General features: G+C 37.0%; 1 protein-coding gene across 1 annotated transcript in view; it reads right to left on the reverse strand.

Moving 5' to 3' along the window:
* LOC135804357 (uncharacterized) overlaps positions 1-1123 on the reverse strand; it is an 82531-nt gene extending 81408 nt beyond the window's left edge. The window contains exon 1 of the mRNA XM_065318221.1: positions 821-1123. The gene's annotated coding sequence lies outside the window, so the exon portion shown is untranslated. The remainder of the gene's footprint in view (positions 1-820) is intronic.
* Between the last annotated feature and the right edge of the window lie 17145 nt (positions 1124-18268).

The raw sequence follows: 18268 nt of genomic DNA on the forward strand, positions 1-18268 counted from the left end.
AATATTTGTTGAATTTTCATGAATTTCTTCTTAGAATCTCAATTCAAAGCTAGTGCTGAAGAAAAAAACTTAAAATATTGAAGTGCTCGTTGAATACGAAGCCGCTTGAAAGCTTTTGGGCTCTCGGACAAGCTCTTAGATTTTCTTTTCGACTAGCCCCGAATTTATAGAAAATTTTCATGCATACATCACGAAAACAAGAATCCTCATTCATACATCAGCTTGATATTCTCGCATCCAGACGTTTCTTGCGTCGCGCAGAGAATAGAGAGAACTAAAGTGAATCCCATTAGAAATGGACACCGAATAATATACAGAGGGCTTCTTAATTCAGCCGACGAGAGAGCGGAGATAAAAATTTTGCGCCGGCGAAAAAATGAGACAAAAACGTGGAACCAGATAGAATCTAAAGCGAGTGGAAGAGGTTTTCGACTGTGTGTGGAAAGACGAAAACGAAAGGGAATGTCGAGCAGAAGCAGAAATATTTTTTAAGGCCACTAGAGTGCCGCGCGCGCGGCTCCTCCCAAGAAGTCTACTTTTTAGTCCTTTTCGGCTTTCATCATTCATTTCCACATGATTCTCTTTTATTTTCATGATTTCCTTGATGGTTACCATTTTTTTCCTCTCGTGAGGCTTGCGGCCTTGCACGGAAGTGAAGTAATCATAAAGTTTGATGCAGCAAATTTTTAAATTATCTGCATAAATATTCTTTTAATATACGGGGGCGAAACGCATGAATTAATTCATTTTTCTATGTTTAATTATATGTTTAATTATACATAATTACAATTAAAAACTAATAAAGTTGGTAATTACTTACTAAAATATATTTTTCCTTTTGCTTCTTATTTTCTTCTTTGTTTAATTTTTTTTTCAAAAATTTACAAACTTTTCTTGTTATTCACTCACTACACTAAGTTATAGTAAATTTTTGTAATAGTTTCATGTTATATTGTAATCGGAAAATAATTTTTATTTTATTTACATACACAACTTAATTTATTAACCACCTTTTTATTGTTGTTTTTTTCTTCTTTTTGAGATTAAAAAATGAAGTTTTGGGGGCTGCGAGATTTGCGTTCGCGGCGCGCGGAGGCGGCAGCGGCGACGGACTGCACGCGTTGCTAACCGGTCGACTACTGAGCCGGGCGACTGCCGCCTCTGGAGCCGCTGCCGCCGCCGCCGCATGGCCGAGGTCTCTGCAGCACCCAGCGCAGCGACATGCGTACACACAGTTTTAAGAATGCCAGTATTAATAAATTACTACATAATTATAATATAAACACATATTATTTGAAAAATTCTTAAATTATTGGTATAAAAACTTAATTTTTGAGTTTTTAAAGTTATAATTTTATATTATACACATGGTATTTTATATGGTTTTGTGAGCAAATTTCACCCCGTGACTTAAACGCGTGATTAATGTACTTTAGTCACGGTCTTGGTTATCCGTGATTAAAGTACCACTTTTTGTGTCTAAAAACCGTGGAAAATTCGCGATTTAAAAGTAAAATTAGAAAAATAACCACATATTATCAACAATAATACAAAAGATTACTGCAAAAGTATAAAAAATCTAATTTAATTTAATGTAAAATTTTAATTGTTAAATTAACAAAGTTTTAACAACAAATCTTAAACAGAATTCTATAATAATAATAAGTTTAAATCTTCTACGGCGGTTTAAAACCAAATCTCGCCCAGAAATTAAAAACTATAAAATCTTCTTTGAGCAAATTTCCAAGTACAAGTGCAAGAACACGAGTGTTTTGCTCTTTTGCTTTTTTTAATCGTGCCTCACAGTCGCAATGAGTTCGTGCGCGACGCCCGGCGACGCGCAACTTTAAAAGTAATGAAAAATAAATAGCGTCGTCGTCGTCTGTCGACGGCGCCGGCATCACAATGCCTCAAACACTCGAACCGCTCGAAATTATGTCCACAATTAAAAATTAAACTCATTCTTGTTTTGTGTGTTTTTACGCGCGCGTGCCAACAATAAAAATCTACAAAGAAAAAGTTTCGTCTTCAACTGTAACGCTAACTGCAATTATATGAAAATGTTTTAGTGAAAAAATCGTGCGATGCAAATTTGCGAATTAAGTATAAGATGGAATTCATCACTAATTAAAACTTTTCTTATATTTGCAATTAGCACACAAAATGTACATACCTAGAAGAAAGGTTATGTCAATGTGTGCAGAGTGCAGACAACGACTAGTCTGTGTTGACATTCGCATTGTTTGCGAATTTCGACATTTTTGCAGGTATTTAACTTGCAAATAATTCCAAACGGACGAAAGTAATACACAAATAATTCACGCTCTGCTTCCAGTCGACGTTTTAATTAATTACGCTGCGCATTCTTTGATGTCTAAATATGTCTGAAATGTGTGCATTCGTATGTACACTAAATATCAACGCAATTAATTTGATAGTTTACAAAATGTGCTGAAATATGTTCATATTTATGCTTGTGTTTCATTGTACAGTTGGTTGCATAACTTGATCCCACAGTGTTGTAGTTGTTGGAGGCGCTAGTAGTTCTAATTCGGAGTCAGCCCAGCCGGATTGTTCGGCGTCGCTGACTGCAGCCCTGCAACTGATGTCGCTAATTGTCGCCTCGCCTGAAACTGAGCAAGCGAGGAGACGCGCACACGTTGAGCAACATTTGCGATGCGCTACGTTCGTCGGAATACTCTTAGTTTTAAGTGAGAGCGAACGAAAGTCTTTTACGTCTTTACACATACCTCGTGGATAAACACCTTTTCAGAAATAATCTATAATGTAAAAATATGTTGGAAAGCGCATAACTCAACAACGCCTAGACCAATTTGGTCAATTCTTTTTTTTAATGTTTGTTAAAGTCCAAGGATGATTTTTACGGCGAGAAAAATTTGAATAATTGCCGGGAAAACCCTAAAGACAGCCCTTTTCTATAGGATTAAAGTTAGCATTGAGATTCAATCATAGTTATAGTTAAATAGTTGAATCCGAGATGGCGCGCTGAAGTGCATTATTAGCAATTCTTTATAGAATTAATTTCTTTAAAATAAAATTGCAAATCTTATTGATAGAATTGACACATACTATGTCTAGAACAAGGGAGTAAAAACGAATTACATTTTTTTAACCAATACCTGGACGAAATCGCGGGTAAAAACTAGTTTCTAAAATTTTTAATCGTTTTAGTTACCAGCGCCATCTAAAGATTTTCATCGGAACTAATTAAACACTACTTTTATTCTTTCCACAGTGTATATATTTGCTGCATACAACTTTCCACGTTCACCGCTTACGTCTAAATATCGCACATGCATAACATTAAATAGTTTTGCTGTCTTGTCGAGTAGTTTTCAATTAAGAGTTATCCCAGTCGCTCCAATTGGATTAGTCGCGGTGTGCGCTAAACGCGTCGCGACGCTCTCGCACATAAACACACACCTACTCACCCATATTCCAACCCTCGACTGGTGTACACACAATATATCATCTATTTGTCCTTTGTGTTGTGCTATCATCGTTTGCATCGACGCATGGCACAAACACGAGTAGATTCTCGGCTTCCATTACTCTAAACAGGCCAAACATTCGAAACTCAAATGTTGGCGCGTGAGCTTTCGGAGGACACTGGGCGATGTGGTGGGGATGCGTGTGTGAGTGTGTGTTACAATGGTAGATTATTAACTCAACTCTACATTGTTTCCTTAAGATTGAACTTTAGAGCATATTATACTCTGATGTATACAAGTTAAATTGCATTTTGTGCTAATAGGTGGCGCTTTACAATACATACAATTGAATGTGTAAGTGGCACAAGGTATGCAACACTGTTTTCTTTTAAAATTAGTTAAAAATCAATTGTTTTCAACCTAAAACATCAAAAATTCATTTTTGAAAAACATCGTATCGTATGCAACCAACATTACACTTCAACTTAACCAAGTCTGTTGTTTTTTGTGTTACTAATTTAATGTAAAAAATATTTTTTTTATGAAATAGTGACCTACACGTGAAACAAACCTGTAACCTGCTTGCCACGTGTCAAAATGACATTTCCCTTGGACGTATATTTGAAGGTTCATGAAATTCGCATTACGCCCGCCGCCATTATGTGCGCCAACATCCGCTAAGTGAGTTGAAACCGTCGTCGAGAAATGCGCGCTACACGTGTCGCATTGACACGCGTGCATGCCGTTGACAGCTCTGTCTGCACTTGGTAACAAGTCGTAAAGCTTATCCGATGACGCAAGCGTTTTCACACAGTTTGCAATTTTCACGTCGTAAATTTGCATTCATCCACTTAGGTATTCCGAGAATAAATAATGCAGAACTTTAATTAATTACTCTTTAAATATTTATAACTTAAAGTAGGTTGGCTATTAAAACTACTACACTTGCGCAGACACTAAATAAATTAATATTTTATAAGGATCAATGTTTGAGTTGCGATATAAATACCGAACAATACATAAATAGTTCAATTTAAAAGCGATTTAATAATTTTATTATAAAACATCATAAATATTTTTAATGTAAATTAAATATGTAAATATGGTGAATGTAATTTTTAGTAAATTATTTTAAACACGCTTGTAATTCACATAATACAAAATTGATTTTCATTCATTTTTCACAATAAAACAAAATTTTAACTTTACGATGTGTTTATAATAAACTCGCAAATATTCGTGCAATATATTTACAACGTGTGCCCGCGACAATGTGTCAATTTTATCACTAAGATATTCAATTTTCTTTTAAAGAAATTAATTATATAATGAATTGCTAATAATGCACTTCAACGCGCCATCTCAGATTCAACTATTTAACTATAACTATGATTGAATCTCAATGCCAACTTTTATTCTATAGAAAAGCTGTCTTTATTGTTTTCCCGGCAATTATTCAAATTTTTCTCGCCGTAAAAACCATCCTTGAACTTTAACGAACATTAAAAAAAGAATTGGCCAAATAGGTCTAGGCGTTGTTGAGTTATGCGCTTACCAACATACTTTAATTCATTTTTATATTATAGATTAATAAAAAATTAACCTCAAATCTACCGTAATCACACGAACACTAAACTTTCCTCCGCGTGCTTTGTACGCATTCATTTTTTTGACGCGTGTAATTAAAAACAAGTGGCGCTGCCGTTTTATGAAGCGTGCGTAATAATGTCAACAATTTAAATTTTGGATTACACACCGCCGCTGACACAACAAAAACGTTTTGTCGCGCACCAAATTGAACGCAATTTCGACAATACATCAAAGGCGTGGTGGACTGCGCTCGCGCGCGTTTTTACCCCGGCTGATTGAAGCACAGAACGGAATTCAACTGAACACAGAGCAGCCAACAACAAACTTCACTACGGCTGGATGAAATAGAGAGAAAAACCGTAACAAAGCAAAAAAACGCATTCGCAATTGGTAACATTGTGTAGCGACAGCTTTGCAAACGCTTTTTCGGTAGCTTACGTACGTTTTATCAAACAAACATGGCCGCTAAACACACACAGCATACACGTGTATACATGTTTTGGTTGATTGAGGTTAAAAACGTTCATATAAATAAGTTAGACACCGACTTTCACAACTTTCACACTCTGTCAATCCTATTTGAACACATATAATATTAAATTTGGTAATTCTCGTTGAAACTGTCACATTGTCACATTGTGAAAATGTGACTTTTGAAGTTGTTGTCGACTTATTATTACCGTACCGTCACGGCCCAACAAGACCAGAGCACAAGAGGTGTCGTGTTTTCTTGAATGGAACAAAGAGTGCTCTCCTAATTCGACTTAATAAACGTGAAGATTTTAATTTGAGTTTGCGCGCGCCCCGCGTGTCGCCGTCGCCGGCAACGATTTTTAATTACCTGTTGGCAACTTTTAATTAACATCTTCAACACGCGCGTTGTCAGCAGCGTCTCGCGTTCTGAGTGTCAACAAGTCGTAGTATTGTGTGTACTTTGTATTGAGGACAATTCATTCGGAATTACGGGATGAAAGTATTGAAATTATACCGTAAAATGTTGAATTAAATCATTAAAATTATTAATTTGCTTAATAAAATTTTATTCAAAGAATTGAAACATAAAAATAAAATGTTTTTGGATATAAAATGCGAGATTGGTGATTAATTTAATTAAAAAAATTGAAAAAATCAATTTTACCAATGACTCAACTCTGACGTCACTTACCTAACCAAATATGTGCTGATTTTAGCATTTAAATTCTCAATTTTTATTTTAAAGACATAATAAATGCAAATAATGCACTTTAACGCCATCTATATGTGAATTATGTAACTATAACTAAAGATAAATCTCTATATCAACTTTCACCCCTTATTAAACTCCCTTCCAGTTATTTTTTTAAAACAAAAAGTAGCTTATATCCTATTCTAAAGTATAAACTAAAATATAGCAAAGTTTAATCAAATTTGAATCAGTAGTTTAAGCGTGAAAGAGTAACAAACATACAAAAACACATCACTCCTTTTTTATTCAATAATTACTTATAACTACCTCAACTGTCACTTGCAAGAACATGGTACAGTTTACACTCGTTGCACTTCTAACGTCGCCTTCTAACTGCACTTTAAAACTTCCCAAAACGCAAAAGTTGCTCGACCCCGCCCTGTAAACTTTAATCCACGTCGTCATAAGCGGCATGTCTCGGGCACACTTTATTATTTCGAACATATTGTCTGCGAAATAGTTTATGCCCCCTCTTGGACGGCGCGGCGCTGGTGTGGAAAAATGCACTTTGCATATTTATACTTTCCGCTTTGTTGCGCAACTTGAAGTTATATGCAAATGTCAGTGAATAAAGCGCAATTAAAATTTGTCATCTCGCTGGCCGCGCGCATTCTCTGCGAATTAGTTCGCGGTGCCATTGCCGAAAAAAAACTCGCCAACTTCTGGCAAGGCAGGGCATGGAAGTTGAGTTCTTGGCCTGAATTATAAATGTTGGAATTGTACACAGAGGCATTTACATGTTAAACAACATCATGTTTATTTACAGCCGGGCTGCGAAAGGCAATTTAGTGTTTTCTACACCGCCCCCAACCGGCTATCACAAAGTCACTACTGAATAAAATAAAAATTTAAAAAGCAAAAATTTAACAAAAAAAATTGTATATCTATAATACAAAAATGAATCGCATAATCTGTTGGTAAGCGCATAACTCATCAACGCCTAGACCACTTTGGCCAATTCTTTTTTTAAATGATTGTTAAAGTCCAAGAATGGTTTTTACGGCGAGAAAAATTCAAATAATTGCCGGGAAAACCCTAAAAACAGCCCTTTTCTATAGGATAAAAGTTGGCATTGAGATTCAATCATAATTATAGTTAAATAGTTGAATCCGAGATGGCGCGCTCAAGTGCATTATTAGCATTTCTTTATATAATTAATTTCTGTAAAATATAATTGTGAATCTTATTAATAGAATTGACAAATATCTTGTCTAGAACAAGATAATTTGAGTTCGTAAAATTACTAGTTTCCACATTTTCTGATTGAATTTATGATTTTTTAAAGAAAAATATAAAAAAATATTGCAACGATAAATTTTTAAGGATTATAAATAATATCCCCTATAATCTTCACTTTTATGGGTCATTAGTACTGCACAAATCTTTTGTTTCATCTTTTTTTGATTTTTTATTAGCTATAAAAAAGCAACCCCCACAAAAATAATAAGTACTTGTACTTGATTCGACGAGCACGCTTAATTCTGACTCGCTTATAACTTTCCATCAACCAATAAACGTCATTGCAGGTTTTTGAAATTATTTACAGTTGACGTTTTATTATTGCCTGCGCTCGTAAAACGTAGATTTTTACCAGTTTTGTTTCAACTCTTTTTGCTGTTTGTAAACTCTGCAAACTTGCAACTCGTAGGTTTAGTTATGTGTGCCAGTGTGCCAAAATGAGATTTCTCATTTGCTGGGCATGAAAAAACGCTCATAACATTCAAAAGTTATTCGTTTATGTTATTTTTTCGCGAGCAGTATCGCGAAAACTTGGAATCAACTAAATTTTTGTAATTAAATCCGGCGCGCGGAGGGTGGTAGGATGGCAGGGAGGTAAAAGAGAGCTTCGTAAAGCGTTTATTAAAAGTTTTTTTTGCTGAGTAGCAGCATCGGGCCAAGAGCCGGCTGGTTATTGCGTTTGTTTATTCTTTTTTTCGTGATCCGGTTAATTTTTACCGAGCTGATTTTACAAAAACGGAAAAATCAAGCGTCAGAGAGGGAATTGTTTATTAATTTAAAGTGGGTTAAATTGAAGTCAAACGGAACGGGAAAGGAAAAGTTTAAAAATGGATATTAAGTGGAAAAAATCAATATTATGAATTAAATTTAGAAAAAAACATAAATTACTGTTTAATTTTTATTTTTATTTTTGATAATTTTTGATTTTTAGGGATTTAATAGTATATTTTATACGTCGAGCTTTTTGAGTTTGAAATTTTGAATTTTAAATCTTTGAAATTTGCTCGCAGACTATTAGAAAATGTAAGGTTTAGAATGCGCAAGCGTAAACTCCATCCCATGACAAAAACCCGTGGCTAAAGTATTTTAGTCACGTTTTTAGCCTTTCGTGCTTAAAGTACCACTTTTTGTGTCTCAAAACTTTGGAAAAACTGGCACTTTAAAGGTAGAAGTAGAAAAATACACAATTTTTAATTGATAAATAGAAATTTTTGTAAATTTTATTTCTGACGATGTTTCTTCAACATTTTTCTATAGGAAATTACTAAATCATAACGCTACATTAATTAAGAAATGTTTAAGTTCATTTTTAATAGTACTTATATTTTCCACTCAAAAGAAAACTAAAAATCTACCCTTTTTCGCGTAATTTTCCGCAATTTTATTTAATTTAATTAATATTTTATGTTAAAAAAAGTAAAACCCTAATAAAAATGAAAAATAAAATTGAATTTGAATATAATATTGAATGCAATTACCAAACTGCATTTTTTATCATATTTTCACACACAAAAAAAAGAACAATAAAACCAACGCAATTTTATTGTTTGCAAGAACGAAATAAAATAAAATATCATTATATTTTAAAAATTCTCATTATAAAAATGAAAACTTCAAAGCGCCTGGTAATCCATGTTTAATCAAATAACACTCCTTCTTCTTTTATATGTTTAATAACATTACTTTGATAAATATTTGCAGATTGAACTTTTGTCCAATTTCACGAATTGAATCAGTTAATCAAAAACGTTTGATATAATGGCAGACAATAAATAAGAGTGATAAGATGTACGAATGAAAGAAACGAAAAAAACGAAATGTACGCAGAAATAAAACCTTTGAAACTTTGCGCGCCGTCGGAACGTAAAGTCTCGACGCCGAAAAAAATTCGCATGACACACATTTTTCATCGCTGATAGAAAATCCAACCTGCGGGACACATTCCACATTTTCATACACATCAAATCTATAAAACAATAATCATACATTTGATTACACACACAGATATTTTTTTATTTTTAAAATAAGTTTTTTTATATTAAAACTACTAAAGTTTATCGTCATACAAGTATTGAAAGTTGTCAACTGAATTCAATTCAATCTCTTGTGCTGGTGACGTGCCGCATAAAAAATTACTCACTACTTTTATATGATTATGCAAAAGTTGCGTCGACATTTCGCTGAAATTTGCCAAACCGTTAAAAAATGTCGCTGCCGCGAGTTCGTCCAGGACATACATGTTCGTACATTGACAGATGGATGTTGTGCGAAGCAGCAAATGCACGCAGAATGTGCGATGTGTTGAATTTATTCTTATTTTATGCCGCGCAAGCGTCACGTCCGTCGGTCGTCGTTAACGCAAACGCTCCGCCACCCAACACACACACACAACAACACACACTCTGCACTCATACAATGCACTAAAGGGTAAAAGCTGGTAAACGCATAAACCAAGTGGGAAACTTGCAGCAGCGACGAGTGATGCGCAAATCAAGTTAATTTAAAAATGCACAATGTGCGAATCCAATATGAACTTATAACCTAACCTAAGGTTACGGTTAAAGCATTTTTTTTAGTTTCAGAACACAATGTGTGATAGTTTTACGTTTTGCGTTGGATGGAGGTTATGCAACCCACATTGCTGCCCGCATAGTGCACGTATAATCAACAACCGCATTTGTCGACGTCTGATGCTGTAATTTCCTACGATTGTCACAAGTGTGGATCTTTGGAGGACTAAGCACACTTGTAGACGTCTCGTAAGTATACCATGTCTCCCTAGGACACTTCAAAAACCACATCATAAGATTTAATTTACTGTTACGATGATTCGAAGATAATTGAATTGGATTCAGATTGTCATTGACGTAAGCAAAGTTTTTCTATTGATTTAGTTTATTACGATACATATAGATGTCGCTAGTTGTACAATAATTTACATAACTATACTTTTATTATTATTTTGCTTTACAGCGATGCCTGTAGATGTCGCTAGTTTACAATCATTTTAGTATTTTATGTTTTTACAGACGAAGACAATGAATAACGTACATATGCAACCCAGAAAACATTTCCTCTTCCTTGTTTTCATCGCTTTTTATCTGATTGTGAGTAAATGTACAAAATAAAGACGCGAGAGGGAAAAACGATAAGACCCTTTGAGTTGGCGCACACGCGATAAGAGCGGGGACGTGCGCGCCGCGACCCCGTTTAAAATTTAATAGCCAATTAACGAGGGCTAACCAATTTCGCTATTGTTGTTTGTCGCCGTCGTCAGCGTCCTCGACATTGTTCATCGCATTAGCATTAGCGCGTTCGATGTGCGTGATAATACGGCGGATGTGAGAGGCGCCGAGCAATGATCCTTTCCGTCTCCACGCTTGACAAACAATCAACATTCGCATCAAAACATTTATCGACACGTGTCAACACATCTTGTGTTCCAAAACAAAACATTTAAAGCTTATTAAGTCTTTTTTTACCGCTAGATGTCGCTGGTTGTTTACCTGTAATTTTCTAAATCTTTGCTTGAATAAGTGAATCAAATTCATTTCAAAGACGCGTCATTAATTCCCTCGGTTGCAGCCCCAAAGCTTACAGTGACACAGTTTATCGCGCTGTCTCTACGCTTCGTTTAATTTCGAGCGTCGTGAAGAAGGATTGTCCTACAACGCGCTTCCGAAATCGAATTAACACGTTGTCTTATTTTATTTATTTTGTAATTGGAGTTATAATATATTTATAATATAAAAATAAATCGCAAAATTTGTTGGTAAGCGTATAACTCAAAAACGCTTAGACCAATTTGGCTAATTCTTTTTTTAAAATGTTTGTTAAAGTCCAAGGATGGTTTTTACATCGAGAAAAATTCGAATAATTGCCGAAAAAACCCTAAAGACAGTCCTTTTCTATAGGATAAAAGTTGGCATTGAGATTCAATCATATTTATATTTAAACAGTTGAATCCGAGATGGCGCGCTGAAGTGCATTATTACCAATTTTTTATATAATTAATTTGTTTAAAATAAAATTGCGAATCTTATTGATCGAATTGACACATACTATGTCTAGAACAAGAGAGTAAAAACAAATAACATTTTTATTAAACACTACCGGGACGAAATCGAGGGCAAAAGCTAGTAATATTTATAATTATAAATATTAGGAATAATTGAATTTGTTTATGTGTGTGTTATGGGGCGCAAGGGCCGTGGGTGCCAACTGCCAACCTCCCCTTCACGTGGTGCGCCCTGATTTCGACAAACGAGGCTCTGGCGACCGAATATGAGGCGGTATAACCTCACTTTCACCACGTCAAGTGCGGGACATCAACAACATCGTCAAACATCCAGGTACACTGAGGCGGGTTTGGACGCTCCAGCTGGCAGCCCCAGCACCAAACTCGGGTGCAGAAGGCTAATAACCTACTCACCCTAAATCAAACCTATTACTGAAACTTCAACTAAGCAAACCCGGACGGATAATACGAGGACGACCCTGGCTAATACTAAACACAAGATACGTTTCGGCTGCTGGAACGTGCAAACGTTATACGAGAGCTCCAAATTGCAGCAGGTAACTAAGGAATTTCTCAAATATAATCTACATATTTTAGGTATATCAGAAGTACGTTGGTTGGGGAAAGGAGAACATCCCACACAAGGTGGAGAACGACTACTTTTAGTGGTAATGAATCTGGAAAACACGAAAGCGGTGTAGGATTTCTACTCAGTAAACATGCTAAAAGAGTCTAATCTCATGGACACCAATAAACGAAAGAGTAATAACAGCAAGATTCTACACCAGGTTCAGAAAAGTAACTTTTATCCAATGTTACGCCCCAACCAATAACGCTTCTAAAGAGGATAAAGATGAATTCTATGACATCCTCGAGAAAACTATAAAAGACGTAAACAGCGGTGACATAAAAATTCTCATGGGCGACCTTAATGCGAAAGTAGGCGCTCAAAACGAGAATTTGGAAGAAATTATGGGAAAAAACGGCGTTGGGCAGATTAACGAAAACGGCACATACTTCACACAGTTCTGCTCCAACGCGAACCTGGTAATAGGGGGTACGCTGTTCCCCCACAAACAGATTCACAAGACAACGTGGGTCTCGCCAGACAAAAACCCACAACCAAATCGATCATATCACAATCTCTAGGAAATGGAGATCGTCATTACTCGATGTGAGGAACAAGAGAGGTGCTGATGTAGCCAGTGACCACCACCTAATAGTTGGCACATTGAGAATAAAACTAGCAGTACCCAAGCAACCAGCCGATATGAAACGAATAAAACTAAATATAGAGAAGCTACGCATTCCACAAATAGCAAAATCCTTCAAGGAAAAATGCAAGAGACAATAAACCAAAAATCAGCACAAAAATGGGAAAATATGGCCGACAACATCATTGAAGTCGCCAAAACAACAATTGGAGTGAAAAGCAGGCAAAGGAAAGAATGGATCAGCGAAAACACGTGGTTGCTGATAGAAGACCGAAAGAGGAAAAAACACCTGCTACTCCAAAATCTTTCGCAAGAATATAGGGCAGCGGCACAGGTAGAGTACACAGGCCTTTGCCAAAAGGTCAAAAGGGAAGCCAGAAGAGACAAACGCAGGTGGATAGATGATATTTGCAGACAAGCAGAAGAAGCAATGCTCAACAACAACTCGAGAGAACTTTACAACCTCACAAAGAAACTGGCCAATAAGTACTCTACACGCACACACTTCATTAAGTCAAAAAACGGCCGCCTGTTAGTTGAGTCAGACAAGCAGCTCGAAAGATGGAGGGAACATTTCTCCGACATGCTCAGCGCAAACGAAACAATTAACTGGGAGCCAGAGAATAACCCAGGTAGACAACTGAACATTGACTCGAACCCGCCTTCAGTCGCGGAGATAACTGCAGCTATAAAGACGCTTAAGAACAACAAAGCAGCAGGAGCTGATAACGTTCCAGCGGAACTACTAAAAGTAAACGCCACATGGATGGCAAATGAACTATACCACTGTATTAAGGAAGCATGGAACAACAACAAGATTCCGACCAAGTGGAAAGAAGGGCTAATCATCAAGCTTCCCAAAAAAGGTAACTTGACCGAGTGTAACAACTGGCGTGGCATAACGCTATTAAACACAATTAATAAGATTATCGCGAAAATCGTCCAAACAAGATTAGCGGAAACTATAGAAAACACCCTGCGCCCGAACCAAGCAGGTTTTCGGCCGAATCGCTCATGCATCGATCATATCAATACCCTTCGTATAATTATCGAGCAATCAGTAGAATGGCGATCACCACTATTCATCGCCTTCATCGACTTTGAGAAAGCATTCGACAGCCTGAACCACGACGCTTTATGGAGGATCCTTAAGTCGCGAGGTGTACCAACAAAGATAATAAGCATCCTGCAAGAACTCTACACTGATGCAAACTGCAGTGTGTTACACAACGGTGAAAAAGCGAAAGTTTTACGATACACAGAGGAGTAAAACAAGGATGTGTCATATCCCCATTACTATTTAACATCGCCTTAGACTACATACTAGCAAAGGTAGACCAGAACAGGGATGGGTTGCGCTGGACACTAACCTCGCACCTCAGCGACCTGGATTACGCCGACGACATCTGCCTGATGTCACATACGTTCGAAGGCGTGAGCCGACAGCTAACAACATTAGCAAGGGAGGCAAGTAAAATTGGCCTAAGAATAAATATTGCCAAAACAAAAGAAATGCGTATAAATACAAACAACACCTTAAAACTCCAAATAGATAATACGGAAATAGAAGAGGTCAAGGAATTCCTATATCTAGGAAGTATAATTGACATAAAAGGGGGGACCGACGCAGATATAAACAACAGAATAAAGAAAGCCCAGCAATCCTTCAGAATGCTGAGCACAGTATGGAAGTCAAGCGTCTATACACTAAGAACAAAACTGCGCATATTCCGCACAAATGTAAAATCCACCCTTTTATATGGATGCGAAACATGGAGGTCAACGAGCTCAAGCACACACAAACTCCAAACCTTCATAAACAAGTGCTTGAGAATGATCTTGCGCATATTCTGGCCAATGACAATCTCCAACGATGAGTTGCACCGTCGATGTGATGAAACTCCCATTATAAATCAAATACGCAAGAGAAAATGGGGTGGATTGGGCACATCTTGAGAAGAGACGCCGGAGATATCGCCAGAAATGCGCTAGAATGGAACCCACAGGGGAAGAGAAGGGTTGGTAGACCGGCCAATACCTGGCGAAGATCCACAATAGAGGAGCTCCGAAACCAAAATATGGGCTGGAACGAAGCAAAGGCGGTTGCCCGAAACAGAGTCCGTTGGAGGGCGCTTAGTGAGGCTCTATGCTCCACATAGGAGCCAAGAACATTATATATATATATATATAAACGAAAAAATAAATTCGTGTAAAAGCTGCATTATCATGTTATTATTAAAAGTTTTTTTGCCTCTTGCGATGGGCGCTGTGCAGCTTATTGCCACACACACAGGCATCCATAACAGAAAGACGACTCCATGTGGAACGGAAAGGAATTAGCCTCGGAATGGATTGCCATGTGCAAACTTTAAGCTCATACTCATCCCTTTTATACCAAAAATCATATTGCATGGATTACTTCACAATGTTGCATTGGTATTGTCGGCGTTGTTATTTTGCATTGTGTTCACATACGGGTTGTGAGTTGCGGTGGTGAGATTTAAGTGGTTTTTAAATTTTTGTAAAGTGACAATACCAATGTTAGTGTAATGTTGGTGTGAAAGCACATTATCCGTCATGGCGTCTTGGGCATTATGAAAATGCGCCGAAAACCGCTGCGTAACTGAACCGATTTCCCTTGGTGCCTTCTATATGCAAATATGCTATGTCCAACGAGACACTGACAAAAAATTAGGTAAAATCATTTAATTATAATTATATTATATACTAGGCTTTGTCCGCGACTTTGTCCCGGTAGTGTTTAATAAAAATGTAATTTGTTTTTACTCTCTTGTTCTAGACAGAGTATGTATCAATTCTATCAATAAGATTCGCAATTTTATTTTAAACAAATTAATTATATAAAGAATAGCTACTAATGCTCTTCAGCGCGCCATCTCGGATTCAACTATTTAACTATAACAATGATTTAATCTCAATCCCAACTTTTATCCGATAGAAAAAGGCTGTTTTTAGAGTTTTCCCGGAAATTATTCGAAATTTTCTCGTCGTAAAAACCATCCTAGGACTTTAACGAACATTTTAAAAAAAGAATTGGCAAAATTGGTCAAGGCGTCGTTGAGTTATACGCTTACCAACAGATTTTCAATTAATTTTTATATTATAGATTATTTCCAAATAGTAAATAAATTTTTATAATTGTTAAGTGAGGTATTACTGCAGTAATAAATTTTAAAATATTTATTATTAATGGCAACGATCGAATTGTGATAATTAAGCAAATCAAGTACAACTGTCAATCTGCAATTGAAATCAAATGTGATTGAGTCGGACAAAGCCAAAATATAGTATCCGTGCTCAATCATCCCGGAACTATTCCCATGATGACGAGATGGACGCGTCGATGATATCCGAGGCGAGTGCAATGGATCGCAACGAAAACCATAGCGAAAGCTCGCCGGACGCCGGCCGAGCTTATTAATTAATATCACGTGCACGTCGAGATTTCATTAGTTGCGATGCTTATCGGTGTGTTCGTGCGGCTTGATATTCATACAATTCCGATGAATTCCAAATGTGAAACTGCGATTTTCATCCGAGAATTCACATTAGTAGCATTAGAAATTTTTATTTTGCATTTTCACACATTTGTGAATGTACGAATGTGAATGCAGTTCATATATCGTGGTAATATATGGGGTGCGTAGAGGTAGCTCAGAGGTACGCAACCCACTATGCATATACGCTCGTGACTCGTGACAATGCAGCAGTGGCACGTGGATTTATCCGCGGATAATGCGGCGTGTTATTCGGGGTTATAAATTCCACGGTTAGTCCCATTAATGCGGCGAGCATAGTTGGCGGTCAGGGCATAAAATCCAAAGGTTTTACTTATTACGCTGGCGTGGCGCGGCTGGAATCGGAATCGCGGATGTTCAGTACGTTTAACGTAACCTCCAAAACCTCCAAACTCGATTTTCCACACACATACATTCAGAGAAATTCACGTATGCAGGAAAAAGCGTTCTTATGGAGCATGTGGGGATAACAAGGCCTTCGGATGCAAATTTCGCAAGGGTAATTGAAGTTTCGTGTAGCGCAAGTCCTAAAAATGCACGCCGGAATACTAAATGACGTTCGTGCATGTTAAGACCCTTTTTTTGACTGTTTTCCAAGTGATTATTTGATAAACGACAGTGTGCACTGAAAAAAACCACGATAGGCAACCCAATATGCAATGTAAATGCGTGCATTCCACCAATCTACAATGTTCGGGTGTCGCCTTCCTGCGGGAAGTAATCGAATTTCGTAATCGCATCGCCGGCGTGCTCGTAATTGAATTGTAAGGCGAGCAGAGGAAGCATCTGCACTCTCCGCCACCGTCGAGTTATTGTCTTACGGCGCAATTTGCCCGGACAACAATGCGCGCCACCGCCGTCTTCCTGGATTGTTGTTTATCCCGGCTCGTTCTGTACCTACTCCAAAATAGAGTACAGAATAAGCAATGCAAGGAGTGGACAAAACCATACAAACGGTTGAATCTTGCTCGGATAACAATGGCAACACACGCCGAAAACCCCGCAACACAATTAGCAGTCCGACCCTTCATTACCGTTTCGCTTGCTGGAATCAAATTAGATTCTATTAGTCAGACGTGAGCTGGTCGCATCACATCACTATTGAACTTATCATAACCTCAAAGTACTAAACGCGCCATTATCAAACTGTTAAAACTAACCTAATTTTTTTATCTATATTATAACATAAAAATGAATTGCAAAATCTGTTGGTAAGCGCATAACTCAACAACGCCTAGACCAATTTGGCTAATTCTTTTTTTTAAATGTTCGTTAAAGTCCAAGGATGGTTTTTACTGCGAGAAAAATTCGAATAATTGCCTGGAAAACCCTAAAGACAGCCTTTTTCTATAGGATAAAAGTTGGCATTGAGATTCAATCATAGTTATAGTTAAATAGTTGAATCCGAGATGGCGCGCTGAAGTGCATTATTAGCAATTCTTTATATTAATTAATTTCTTTATAATAAAATTGTAAATCTTGTCGGTAGAATTGACACATACTGTGTCTAGAACAAGAGAGTAAAAACAAATTACATTTACAGATAAAATCTGTTTTCGAATAAAATTAAGCCCGAAAAGTACCAGAATAAACCACATTATCCCTTTTTAAATCAAATTAATCAGTTAATCAGTAAAGTTTGGCACGATTTAAGCATTTTTGAATTATTATTCCATCTGCAGTGGAATATATGCGGCGGTGGATGTTAAAATATGTAAATTACAAATATATCTTTAAAATTAGTTTAGGCACAGCGTGCAGCAGGAATTCCCGAAGGCGTAGTGGGTGCACACGTGCATTTACCCAAAGTTAGCAACGTCAAATAAAAAAAGCGTCGTCGTGGTATAAGATGGGAACCGCCGGCAGTCGAAAAGAAGCTGCATAACTTTATCTATCATCTGGAGATTCAAATACCGCGCCGGCAAATTGAACCGGGCCACATGTGAGGGCGACTGGTGATGAATTTTAAACGACATTACACCGTACCCACA

The sequence above is a fragment of the Atheta coriaria genome, unplaced genomic scaffold, assembly GCF_025399875.1.
Source record: "Atheta coriaria isolate IRGN ID8LTWV9N9 unplaced genomic scaffold, Caltech_Dcor_3.1 hic_scaffold_3_pilon, whole genome shotgun sequence".
NCBI classification, from domain to species: Eukaryota; Metazoa; Arthropoda; class Insecta; order Coleoptera; family Staphylinidae; genus Dalotia; species Dalotia coriaria.